The following is a 13904-nucleotide window of genomic DNA, read 5'->3' as shown; positions in this document are numbered from 1 at the left end:
TCCCGCCCCCGCCCCTCATCCCTGCTTCCTGGGGTCAGCTCCCAGGGAGCTTACCGGCAACCAGGCCCCCATCTCGGCTCTTGCATGCTGAGAACACAAGCTAAGGCACCGTCCCTCTCCCACACCCAGGGGCCCACGCTAGGCCTGGTATGGAGTAGAGCCCCGATAAATGTCTGCAGGATGAATTAAGGAAGCACTTGTTTTGTGCACGGAGACATGAAGTCCCTTCCAGAAGGGTCACACGGTGAAACTACGATATAAACTGAGTTTCCTGACACCTGGGCCCCTCCCTGCCTGTCCCGAGCTGCGCCTCAGCCAAGCACAGCCGCCCTGGGCCCCTGGCACCCGCGGTGCCCACAGCACGGGCAGCCCTCCATGGTCCTGTCTGCAGAGCCCACTGGGAGGATCAGAGAAGCCAAAGCTGGCCCTGTCTCTGGGCCCACAGAACTGCTGTTCCTGCTGTCACCCAGCCAGACATTCCCACTTCACCTGAGTCTCAGAGCTGTAATTGCTTTTTTACCCAGAGTCCAACTCCATGCTCAGACACGGCTCTCTCGGACGCCGGGGGAGGGAAGGGCATGTTCACACACGTCCACATGAGATGCCTGGACACCGATGGGGGCAACCAACTCGCAGTCACCCTCCCAAACCCCTTCCAGAAGGCTCTATTGGAAAGAAACAGTAGGCCCCTGCGGGGACCCAAGAAAGTGGAACTCTTGTGTCCCTGGGCAGGAAGCAGGAGGCCCGCACAAGGGAAGAGATCCCGGCCAGGGGGCCAGAGGCCAGAGTCCCCTGCTGGCTGTGCCGAGCGATCCCCTGCTCTCTCCAGGCCTCAGTGTGTCCAGTGAAAACCTGAGGGGTTCGGGGAGGACCCCAGAGGCTGCCCAGCTCTGACCATAGTTCCCTGAACCATGACCCCAGAACAGCAGGTCTGGAAGACGGAGGTGGGTGTCCCACGGAGATATTTGTTGGTTCAGGACCCTTGGGAAGCCTGGCACACGGGAGCCCCCTCGTGGGGACTGGCTTGGCACCTACTAAAGGCCCTGAGGAGTCCTGCAGGGCAGAGTCCTGTCCATCATGTGGAGCCCAGAGTTTCCCTGACTTATGTGATCACGACAAACTGTTTCCCAAGGACATCTGCTAGTTCTAAAACACATATTTCCTGCCGATGATCCAGGCATTTGATTGGCTGTTATCAAGGTTCCTCTAAGGATTCTGTCTTCTTGGGACAGAATCAGGTCAGAAGTTTCACTCTGATAACAAAGGCCCTGGCACAGAAAACCAGGTACCTCCAGATGTCGCATCCAGAGCAGTACTCGAAGGAACAAAGAAACACCTGATCCCTTGACAGGCTATTTGTCTGCATTTGTTACTGACCTGAGGGTGGCCAGAGGTGGAGGTAACAGGCGCCTCCAGCTGGCTGGTGCTCGGACAGCAAGTCCTTTCGGGAGAAAGGCAAGTCAGGGAGGCAAGTCCTGGCCTCCCTTTGTCTGAGGATGAAAATCCGGGGCCCAGAGCAAGCCTCCAGGAGCCAGCCCAGCTCTGCGATCTCTTCCCCAACCTGTGACCCCAGGAGGATAGAGGGCTGGAGATAGATGTCGAATCCAACACGTCCAGAATAAATCTTGTTTTTCCGGCCTCAAACCCTCTCCTCCTCAGGTGTCCCCAGCTCAGGGAAGGCCACCACCATCTCCCCAGCTGCACAGACAGAAATACAGACAGCGTTCTCCTACCCCGCCCCCCCCGCCCTGCACATTACCACGCCCAGTCTGCGGGCCCGTTGGTGCTACCTATCCAACAGCATGCGAATCACCCCCCCATTCCCTGTGCAACATTTCATCTCTGAGGCCCCCCACCGCCTGCACCCACCACCTGCCTAACAGGAGAAATTAAGACGTAGAAGCCTTGAATGCACTGCTGGCGCCCCCCGACCCTCTGCCCAAACATGCCCCAGCATGCCTCCTCCGCTGAGGCACAAAGAGACGCCAGGGCTGGGGTGTCCCCACAGAGGACAATATTCCACCCCCCGCACAGGGACGGGCTGCAGGACAGGCTGTCACTAAGCAATGCTCCAGTCCAACTTCCCCACAGCCCAGAGGGCCCAGGGCATCTTAAACACCCCCGCTCATGACACGTCACCTGCTCCTGGGGGTGCGCTCCACTAGCAGCCTCACCCAGGGGGACCCCTGCCTGGGAGGCTGCCCCACCGGGGGCTGGGCACAGGCAAGGTGGGGCCTGGGCCCCTGGTCTCCCAGGGCCCTTTCCAAGGTTGCCTCACAGTCAGCCCTGGAAGCACAGAAGAGTCTATGATTTCCAGGAAATGTGCTGCAGGCTGGTATTCCTGCCCCTTCCATCTCAGACCAGTGAGAGCCCCAGCCTGCCTGGGAGCTACAAGCAGGAATGCCAAAACCCTGCCTGCCCACCATCATGCAGACCTCCCACCTCTGACCCACTGTGGCCTATGTCTCCTCCTGGCCAGGGGGCTCATTTGTGGCCCACAAGAGCCTTCTATTTGTTTCTGGAAACAGGCTGTGAGCATGGACGATGATGAGCAAGTGCAACTCCCTGCGTTGTTCTTGAATGACTGGCTAGCTAACCTGCCCCCGCCAGGTCGCTCCTGGGGACAGGGATCAACTATGTCTACACCGTTCCCACTAGGGCAGGCCCAGGAGTCCCTGGGGGCTGTGAGAGCAGGTTGACACAGGAACCATGCTGGTCAGAGCATCCCCGGGAGCCTAGAAGAACAAGTGGGTTTCATCTTGGGGAAGGGAATCATCCAGGGGTTGCTAGTTAAGACCCACATCTACAAGGCAGTCTACCTCTTAGGGATGGTCTAGCTGCAAATAACAGAAAGTCTGACTGATAGCGGCTTAAAAACACAAGGATTTACTTCCTCACACTAACAAGAAATCTGAAGGGAGGTGGCCCCTGACACTGGTTCAGTGGCTCAACCATCATGGCTTCTTAGCCTCCTGCTCATAGTTACAAGAAGGCTCTTGTAGGCCCAGAAACCAATGGCACACCCAAAGAAAGAGGAAAGGGAGCAACACACCAGCCCAAGCAGCAAGGGAAGCTGGGAAAGTAGATGGAGATTCTCCATCCTCTCTGTTGGAGGTAGGGAATCATAAGGGAGCTAAGACTGGTTTGTCAGGTCAGCTGCAAATGTAATGGGTGGTTCCTGGACCTTGAAAAGCTTTGAGGCCAGAGTAGATGCATGGTGGGCCCCACGTGGGCATGCACAATACATCAGGCGGAAGGAGGAGGCTGCATCTTACATGTCTGCTGTGGGTATACAAGCAGTGAGAGAAGCCTGAGGCTGGCCTGGAAACGCCATTCTGAATGTGGTTGGGTTGGGACAGCAAGATGATGGCAAGAGGACCAGTGGTAGCTGAAGGACCCAGGACTGTCCCGTCCAGAGAAGACTCTGTTGTGGGGGAGAGCAAAACTAACTCCCTCTCCTAGGGTCACTCCAGTGCTGGAGACCTAGAGTAAACTGGAGATCTATGAGGAAAGACACTCCGGTAACTTCACCTCTCAGCCCAGCCCAGCTGTGCTTACTGATCCCTGGGAGAGCCACATTAGAATATGGGGGACCCTCAGCTCTCCTCACCTCATGAACCAGTGGGCTCATCTACTGCTTGCTTCTCTCCCAAGGTTTGCAAGACCCTCCACCACCCCTCCCCTCCCCTCTCCTTCCTGTCCTCCTGCCTCTGACTATTTACAGTCAAGAGCTCTTTCCAAACACTGGAGGGATAATTGCTCAGAAGGGAGTAGAGACATATCAGAGATGAGGCAGCAAATGAAATACACATATTTACTTGTTCTCACTCTTTAAAGGGAGAAGAGAAGGCAGCCACAAATTTTAGAAGCCAGAAAGCAAATGGATGAATAGTAAGTAACTTAGCAGATCCCAAGTTCTGAATCCTATGCCCACGAGGGAAAAAGACAAGAAGAACCAATTTTACACCTCAGAACCCTCAAAAGATTCCTAAACAGGGGGGTAACAACTGTCTCTGGAAGTAGAAGGGAAGGTGGGGCTAGACACTGGATGTGACTCTCCTGGAGGTGCTAATCCCTCCAGGTCTCCCCCACTATCTGAAAGTGGGGTGTTCCTATGACACCTTTCATAAGCCAAAGGCAAAGCAAAGAAGCAATTACCATTTCATAAAAAGGAAAGTCCTCTTCAGATTTCTTTTGGTTAGCAAAACAGGTACTGATGTGGTCTTTCATAAACACAAAATGGCGCAACACAAACTTTCTAACAGTATAATGGGGGAAAACCGTACCCAGCTTCAAACACATGCTGTCCTTCATGAAAAAGGAAGAATGACTCTGAACAGAGCTTGAAGCCCAGAGGTTGGAATGTGAATCTTTGGGCGGGTCAAAGAGCAGATTGTGGAAGGCAAAATAATGGCCGCCAAAGATGCCCATGGCCTAATCTTTGAAACCTGTGAATATTTTACCTTACATGGTAAATGGGATTCTCCAACTGTGATTTTAGTTAAGGATGTTGTGATGGGGAGATATCCTGTTTTATTCACATGGGCCCAGTGTGATCACAGGGATCCTTCTAAGAGGTAATACAGAAATGTGAAGATAGGAGCAGAGGTCACTATACAGTAGGCCAATAGCCAAGTAATTGAGCCACCTCTACAAGCTGGAAAGATAAGAAAATGGATTCTTCTCTAGAGCTTCCAGAAAGAATGCAGCCCCAGTGATACCCTGATTTTAGCCCACTGAGGCCAATTTTGAACTTCTAAGCTATATAACTTAACGAGACAACAAGTTTGTCTTGTATTAAAGCACTAAGTTAGTTTGTGGTAATTTGTTACACCAGCAATAAGAAGCTAATACAGCCCCTAAATGTTTCATATTTTAATTGTATTGTAAATGGAAACTTTTAAAGTTCAATTTCCATTTGTTTATTTCTAGTACATAGAAATAAAAGATTTATATGTATTGATCTTATATCCTGTAACCTTACTAAACACAACTTTTAGCTTTTTTTTGTACACTCCATAAGACTTTCCACAGACACAAGGATGCTGCGTAAGAAAGAACACCATTTAGCTTCCTTTCCGATCAGGATGCCATTTATTCTTTTTCTTGCTTTATTGCACTGGCTAGAACTAACTACTTACCGGCTGCAGTGTCAAATGGAAGTGGTGAGAGTGAAAATCCTTGATTTGTTCTAGAAATTAGAAGGCAACATTTTCTCCTTCACCATTGAATATGATGTCAGCAGTGGATTTACCATAGGTGGCTTTGTTGGGTGAGGAAATTTCCTTCTTTCCTAGATTTCTGAGAGTTTTAATCAGGAATACAGGATCTTGGATTATGTTTTTTCTTAATCCATTTACTTAATCTATTAATAGGATGAATTGCAGGGGCACCTGGGGCGGCTTAATTGACTGAGCATCCAGCTCTTGATCTCAGCTCTCTCTCTCTCTCTCTCTCTCTCAAATAAACGGATAGATCTTTAAAAAAAAAGAATGAATTATGATTGCAGATTTTCAATTTTTAAAAACCTTGCATTTCTGGGATAAACTACTTTAGGTCATGGTATATATCATTTTTAATACATTGTTTATAAATAATAAATAAATAAAAATAATCATTTTTAATACATTGTTGGAATTAATTCAATAAAATGTTGTTAAAAGATTTTGTATGTATGAGGAGGATTGGTCTATGGTTTTCTTTTCTTCCAATATCTTTGTTTGGTTTGGTATGAGGGTAATACTGGCATCATAGAAAGAGTTGAAAATTATGCCCTCCTCTTCAATTTCCTGAGAGAGCTTGTGTAGAATTGGTATAAATTTTTCCTTAAATATTTGGTAGAATTTATTTGATGTAATTATTGGTTGTGGGTGACTCCATTTTGACCAGAAATGGAAGTCCCCAGTGTATTTACTTTTATCCATCGTTGCTCTAGTAGACATTCACCTCCAGCTCCACGGCCTTCATTTTTGCTGAGTTCTGCCTTGAAGTACCATAGTGGTGATGTAAGATGATGATGGGCAGGCTCCTAGGACATGACAGATTGAGATTTTATAAGAGCAAGTTCATAGCAGTCAGAACAGGACTCTTCAACCTGAAAAGCCTGAACCTGGAAGAACCATCACAGAACTTGTTCTGTTTTAATCCTTTGGTCCAAGTGGAGAAAGGAGGTGACCCTTTCTGCCAGGGCAGCATCAGGGAGCTATTCTAACATTCTTGTGGGCTGGTGGAACTTGGAGACATAGAATTTAGATTGGAATAAGTATATATTGCTTCATAATAGAAGGAAGATACTTCAAATGCCCTGAGATGTCTCCATGTCTCTTGGCCTCAGAGTGAACTCATGCCCCTAGTAATGACTCCTCTCCTGCAGCCAAGGTACAACGGTTTGAAGGGATAAAAGTGTTCACTAACATCTACCCCCATCCTTCACTCCTTGGCTTCACCTAGAGAGGAAGAGAAAACAAACATACAGTTATAGGTGCTGCATCCTCAAAAGATGTTTCTTCTTGCTTTAGGGCTGGCTCAAATCTTGGCAAAAGAAAAATAATCTCCCTGGCACATAGTAGGTGCTCAATAAAAATATATTAAATAAATTAGAGAATCAATAAATGAGTGAATAAACAAAAGGTTCAACTTAAAGATGTCCCGTGGGGGTGGGGCGGGGGGTAGTCAATCCATGAACATCCTGAAATACCCACCCTTCCCCCTCCCAATAAAAAACAGTGTGCAAGTGGAGATATGTGCAGCTTTTAAAGTCTCAGTGGGCTCCATGACCCAGAAAAGATTAGGAGCCATTTCCTTAAAGCCTTCAGACATGCTGATGAATGAAGAACATAATATTAATTTGCTTCTCATGGCCAAGTTTCTGGTTTATAAGGATGGGTCAGGCTCTCAGGACAGCCTAGATGTCTACACAAGAGATCTCCCGATTTCTGAGCCCCACAGCACAGCTACATTTATCGCATCTCTAAGTGCACAATTAACTTCCGCAGGCAGCAGACCTTAATGAAGCAAACCGATTATGGATCCATTAGAGCCTTGCAGAGTACCATTAATCCTCCCCACAGCCCGGCCAGTGAGAAGGACACCGGGTTCCTCCGAGGAAGGGACTGAGCCTGGAGGCCACCATTTATTCCCTTCAGAGCAGTCTGGCCCCCAGTGGTCTCCCCTTCCCGGAGGCATGGCGGGGGGGAGCCAGGGGCTGCTTGTGTCCCTGTAGGATGTCACAGCAGAGGAAGGGGAGTGAGGAAGGGACAGAGGCACCCAGCTAGGGTACGCATTCTTTCTGTTCTTCACCAGAGGGGACAGTTTGTTTCTGGAAGGTCATGGAATTTCCTTAATGTTCATTAAATTTGAAAATTATTGAGCCTGTAAGAAATACACTGGGCTCTGAAAGGAATTCAAAATGTGGACACATCAATTCAATCCGAAGAAACAAACTGTCTTCTCTCGCACTTAAAATAAAAGCCATGTACCATGGAGACAAATAAATGGCTTGGTGGGATGTGCACAGATGCCCTGGAAGTCCATGAGACTGAAAAGGTGCCCCACTTGACCTCCTTACCTTTACCAAGCCTGCCAGAATCTCTGGTAAGATGTGAGGACACATGAGCTGACATGGTTCCCTGAGAGTAGGCTGGCTGTCAGGAAACTGTCCACACTCCCTGGACTGGCTTCTCTAGAGACAGAGGCTATTCAGAAAAATGGGTACAGTCAGTGGCCTTGGCCATCAGCAGTGTCCCCTGCTGAAAGTGAATTTGTTAGCACTCCTTTCTGCTAGGGTGGTGGGTGGGAATTGAAGTAATTTTCCTGGAAGGCACGATGGAAGTACACGTCAAAAGGGATGTGCATACCCTTTGTATTAGTTATCTACTGCTCTGTAACAAATCATCCTGAGACTTAGCAGCCTCAAACAGCAAACATTATCTCACAGCTCCTGCGGTCAGGAGTCCAGCCACGGCTTGGATAGGCGCCTGTGCCCCACGGTCCCAGGGAAGGTGTCAGCCAAGACCCAGGCCCATCTGAAAGCTCAGCTGCAGGAGAATCCTCTTCCAAGCTCACTTGCCTGGTGGTGGGAAGGATTCATTTCCTCATCAGACATGGGGCCAAGGGTCTCAGTTCCTCACTGGCTCTTTGGCCTTCAGTTCCTCACCCTGTGGTGAGGCCTCACAACAGGGCAGCCTGCTTTGCCCAAAGCAAACAAACAAGGAGCATGGGTAGGACGGATCACAGTCTTTCTGTACGTGAATCTTGAAAACAACATCCCCTTACCTTCGCTCTATTCTATTCATTAGAACCAAGTCCCTAGTCTCAGTCCACACTCAAGGGAAGGGTGTTATACAAGCATAGGAATGTCGGGAGTGGGATTTACTGACGGCCAATTTACAGGTTGCCTACATACCTTTGAGCCCTATAACTCCACTTACTGGAAGTTATCCTTAAATTAATAATCAAACAAGTACGAAGTTGTACAGCCAACACCACTGTTTAAAACGGTGCACAGGGGCACCTGGGTGGCTCAGTCGGTGAGGCGTCTGCCCTGGGCTCGGGTCATGACCCCAGGGTCCTGGGATTGAGCCCCACATCGGCTTCTCCCTCTCTCTCTGCCTGCTGCTTCCCCTGCTCGTGCTTGCTCTCTCTCTGTCAAAAATAAATAAAATCTTTAAAAAATAAAATAAAATAAAATGGTGTACAGTTGGGACACCTGGGTGGCTCAGTCGGTGAAGCGTCTGCCTTCAGCTCAGGTCATGATCCTGGGGTCCTGGGATCGAGTCCCACATCGGGGTCCTTGCTCAGCAAGGAGTCTGCTTCTCCCTCTGCCTGCAGCACCCTGCTTGTGCTTTCTCTCTCTCTATGACAAATAAAATCTTTTTTAAAAAAGAAATAAAATAATGAAATAAAACGGTGTACAACTGAGAGGTCCCTGAGTGGCTCAGTTGGTTAAGCATCCAAGTCTTGATTTCGGCTCATGTCATGATCTCAGGGTCATGAGATAGAACCCCATGTCAGCTGGGCTCCTTGCTCAGCACGGAGTCTGCAGGGGAGGCTCCCCCTCCCTCTCCCTCGGCCCCTCCACCTTTCTCTAAATAAATAAATAAATAAATAAATAGATAGATAGATAAATCAAATCTTAAAAATTAAAATAAAATAAAATAGTATACAATTGGAACCCATCTGGTCCAGCTGATTCGATTTCAACACGTTCATATGACAGAGTATTATGCAATCACTAAAACATGACATAGAAGAATATTTATGTACATGAGAAAACGTTTGTGATGAAATATTAACTTAAAAAAAAGCAGAACAGAGGGGTACCTGGGTGGCTCAGTCAGTGAAGCGTCTGCCTTGGGCTCAGGTCGTGATCCCGGCGTCCCAGGATCAAGCCCCACATCAGGCTCCCGGCTCAGCAGGGAGTCTGCTTCCTCCTCCTCCCTCTACCCTTCCCCCGTTGCTGGCACATGCATGTGCGCGCTCTCTCTCTCAAATCAATAAGTAAAATTAAAAAAAAAAGTAGAACCGAAAACCACAGGCCATATGATTCCAATATTCAAATATGTAGAGAAAAAATTAAAAGAAACCACTTTTGAACATTTTGGAGTATTCTAGGTGAGGACAGGACTGTGCATCATTTTCACTTCCTTCTTTATACTTCCTGTGCTTTCGTAATTTTCTACAACATGTGTTATAGTTGACACAACACAGGTTTGAACTGCGTGGGTCCAATCGTATGTGGATTTTTTTGATATAGTGCAGTACTATGAATGTTTTCTTTCTTATGATTTTCTCAGTAACATTTTCTCTTCTCTAGCTTACTTTATTATAAAAATACAGTATATAATAGATATAACATACGAAATACATGTCAACCAACGGTTTATATTATCAGTAAGTCTTCCAGTCAACAGTGGGCTATTAGTAGTTAAGTTTTGGCAGAGTCAAAAGCTGTATGTGGATTTCCATCTACGCAAGGGATCAGCACTCCCAACCCCTGCATTGTTCAAGGATCCACTGTAGTTTGATCACCAGAAAAGAGAATGCTTTTGTAAGATTTACATTCACTGCCTAGGAACGGTCACAGGTCCCACATCTGCAGTCCTCTGCAGACCTCCACGACAGAAGAAGAGATGACAGAGCAGGACACTGGGGGGAGGGGAGGATCAGGCCTCTGGCCACTGGTAACCCATGTCTGCCTCTGTGCTCATGGCAAAAAGCCCCCCTCTGGGAAGACACAGCCCCGTGCATGCACAGCTGGGCGAGCAGACATGCCTTGGGGTAATTTTTTTTTAAAGATTTTATTTATTTATTTGCGAGAGAGAGAATGAGAGATAGAGAGCATGAGAGGGAGGAAGGTCAGAGGGAGAAGCTGACTCCCTGCTGAGCAGGGAGCCCGATGCGGGACTCGATCCCGGGACTCCGGGATCACGACCCGCGCCGAAGGCAGTCGCTTAACCCACGGAGCCACCCAGGCGCCCTGCCTTGGGGTAATTTAGAAAAAGGTGCCCACACCTCTGAACAGACACAGCCCCAAAGCAGGATGCACAGCTTGGCCCGGAGAGTGGGCTGGATTTCAGCCCTATGTCCCTGCTCAGCCCGGACCCTTGTTCCTGTCGCGGGGGTCCTCACCCACCTCTGACAGACCCCAAGCCAAACAGGCCTCAGACCCTGACTGTGAGACACAGCTGAGCAAGATCCCCGCATCTGGCGTGGCAAGCTCACACAGCGCCTTCTCACGGCTCCCCTTGCCCTGCTCCCGCCCCGAGGGCAGCTCTTAGACGTGTCACCCCTTCACAGACAAGGGCGCACCGGTTAAGTGGCTGCCCCTTCTGTGAGGCCAGGGAGCAAGGAAGGAGAGGAGCCAGCCCTGGAAGGCCGGTTTCTCACGTCCTGCTCCAATGTCCTCTCCACTCTGAACTGAACTCGTTTTCCAGACAATCCCGATTTCCCCCTCCCGGGCGCCATGCCCACCTGGGGCCTCCCGGGCACAGCCACGTCCCTGTCAGCCGGGCTCCCTGACTCCGCCCCTGGCCCCAACTTCCTCTCCTGCCTCTGACCTCCTCCATCCAAGGAGGACGACACGCAGACGGGCAGCCCTGTCACCGTTCAGAGAAGGGGCTCACGGGTCGTGAAGATTTGCTCTGGGCCCAGGGGCAGCGTGAGGCTCCACCCTCCGCAGACATTAACAGCCCTGACTCACCAACGAGACACCTGAGGCTAGGGAAAGACCGTGACTCTTCAGAGGTGACTCAGCTGTTAAGGGAGGGACAGGGCTGGGACCCAAACCTCATTCGTGTTTGTCCACGATGCCTCTTCATGTGTGTCCCACAGGGAGGAGAAGCAGCAGAAAAACACGGCTGTGTGTCAGAAACCCACACAGTGGACGCGTTAAGGACACGTCATAGTTCAAAAGCCAGCCTGGGAGATGGAAAGTCCCCGCTGGCTGAGTTTCCACGGAGAGTCCAGGGGACTAGCCTGACCAACAGGGCACAGAGACCTGAGGCTGATCCTGCCACAGCCGCAGGAAACTGCCACACGGATCCCTCTGTGGGCTCCAGGCCGGTGGACTGGGTTCTTAGGTAAGAGACACGGGAAAGGTCACGTCCACAGAGCACGTGGCTCTGGGGACCCAGAGCCGCCCGGGTATGACCAGGCCACCCGCGGGGCTCCCCCAGCCTTGCCCTGGTCACAGGAGGCTTCCCAACCCCCTGGGGGCACAGGCTCGGGCAGCCGAGCAGAGGGCCTCATCCCTCCCCCCTCCCCTCCTGGCGGGCAGCGGGCAGGCGTGCGCAGGGGCTGCATGCAGAAGGCAGAGCCCCCTGTTTCAGGGCGACAAATAACGTCTGATGCTCCAGCATGGAGAGAAGAGGGGCAGCTTCCGTCACGCACCAGCCTTAGACACTGCCTCCCACGGGGCGCCATCGTGGCCGGCCGGCCCGCTTGGGGCTCAGGAGATGCCCCCCGCACGCACCCCGGCTGTTCTGAGGAAGATAAAGAGGGTGGGATGGAAGAAGAAAGGAGCAGATTTTTTAAGTCCATACCGTGTGCGGTGGGTGGTGTGTGTGTTTACATCGTCCTATTCAACTTCCCACTGGAAAGTAGGCATGAAGCTTCTTCCCAGTTTCTAGAACAGGGGACCGCAGCTTGCGGACAGGAAGCAGCTTGCCAGGGGCCACATGGCCAGTGAGAACTGGGCTTCCAGACCGGTCTGTGAGGGGCATGCTCTGTTCCCTGCCAACTTGTCGCCCCCAGCCCAGTCCAAAGGGCGGTTTCCAAATTCCCTCAGGGAGGATCCTCAAAGAAGCTAAGCTGGACTTGCCCTTGAAATATGCGGCCCATCCTCACTGCCCTACCTGTCTGAGCACCCCCAAGTCCCCTTTCTCGGCTCCTGTCTCCTGTAGCTGACCCTGAACAGACCCGCAGGGGCAGCCCTGCCAGGGACTCAGCTTGTAGGGTGCCGAGTGCAGGAGAAAGGCAATTGCTCTACGCCCATTTTACAGTTGAGGAAAGAAGGCCAGAGTCTGAGTTAGGCTGTGCTGCTCCCGGGGAAGGCCAGCCCCTGCAGCATCCCGTGCCCTCAAGACTTTTTTTCTCTCTCTTTCTTCTTACAAATTTTTATTTAAATTCTAGTTAGTTTACATATAGTGTAATATTGGCTTCAGGTGTCGAATGTAGGGATTCATCACTTACACAAGCAGCCAGTGCTCATCATAACAAGTGCCCTCCTTAATACCCTTTGCCCATCTAGCCCATCCCCCACCACGTCCCTCCAACAACCCGGTTTGTTCTCTGTTGTCCAGAGTCTCTTATGGTTTGCTTCCCTCTCTTCTTCTTCCCCTTCCCATCTGTTCATCTGTTTTGTTTCCTAAATTCCGCATATGAGTGAGATCATATGGTATTTCTCTTTCTCTGACTGGCTTATTTCACTTAGCATTTTACTCTCTAGTTCCATCCACATGGTCACAAATGGCAAGATTTCATTCTTTTTTTTTAATAGATTTTATTTATTTATTCATGAGAGACAGAGGGAGAGAGAGAGAGAAGCAGAGGGAGAAGCAGGCTCCCAAAGGGCAGGGAGCCCAATGTGGGACTCGATCCCAGGACCCTGGGATCATGACCTGAGCCGAAGGCAGACTCTTAACCAGCTGAGCCACCCGGGTGCCCCAAGATTTCATTCTTTTTGATGGCTGAGTAATGTCCCATTGTATATATACACCACGCCTTCTTTACCCATTCATCAGTCGACGGACACTTGGGCTTTTTCCATAATTTGGCTACCGTCGATAACTCTCACGCCTTCAAGATTTTGAAAGGCAACCTCAAGTCCCTTTGTTAAGCAACTGTTGGCTGCCAATTACGATAATTTTGTATCTCTGAGGACTTGGTAAGAGCAGTTAAAGAGACGGGAACTTCATTTGATGAAATCTGACTTGCTAACGGAAGGCAAGAACATTCCACGTGACCCGCATCTGCACGGCCCCTCTCGGTGAGCTGGGAAGGGCGCTGTGGTGGCACGTGGGGCTCGGGGATTTCTGCCTGTAAGCCACAGTGAAGATCAGGCTTCTGCTCTCCAGGAAAAGCGGTCCTTGCCTCAGGGGCGCTCACCACAGGCTGGTGCTGGGCTGGTGTATAGCAGGGTGGCCGTAAATCCCACAGCAACCCTATGAGGTAGGGGCTATTGTGATTCCTGTTTTATAAATGTGGAAACCAAGACATGGGGTGGAGTAACTTGCCCAGGGAACTCAGTTGTCCACGACTGTGCCCCCGGCAGTCAGAGGCTGTGGACTCAGGGCCTGTGCTGGGGCGCCTCCTGCGCCCTAGAAGCTTTGAAAGCCACTGGCTTGCCCGGCATCCCACAGCCCGCTGGCCCCAGGACTGTGTTCCCTCCGGAGGAAGGTCTGAGG

Source organism: Eumetopias jubatus, unplaced genomic scaffold (assembly GCF_037043125.1).
Source record: "Eumetopias jubatus isolate StellerSeaLion01/CBP00866 unplaced genomic scaffold, mEumJub1_p1.0 scaffold_17, whole genome shotgun sequence".
Classification (NCBI taxonomy): domain Eukaryota; kingdom Metazoa; phylum Chordata; class Mammalia; order Carnivora; family Otariidae; genus Eumetopias; species Eumetopias jubatus.
This window is presented reverse-complemented; position numbering follows the sequence as displayed.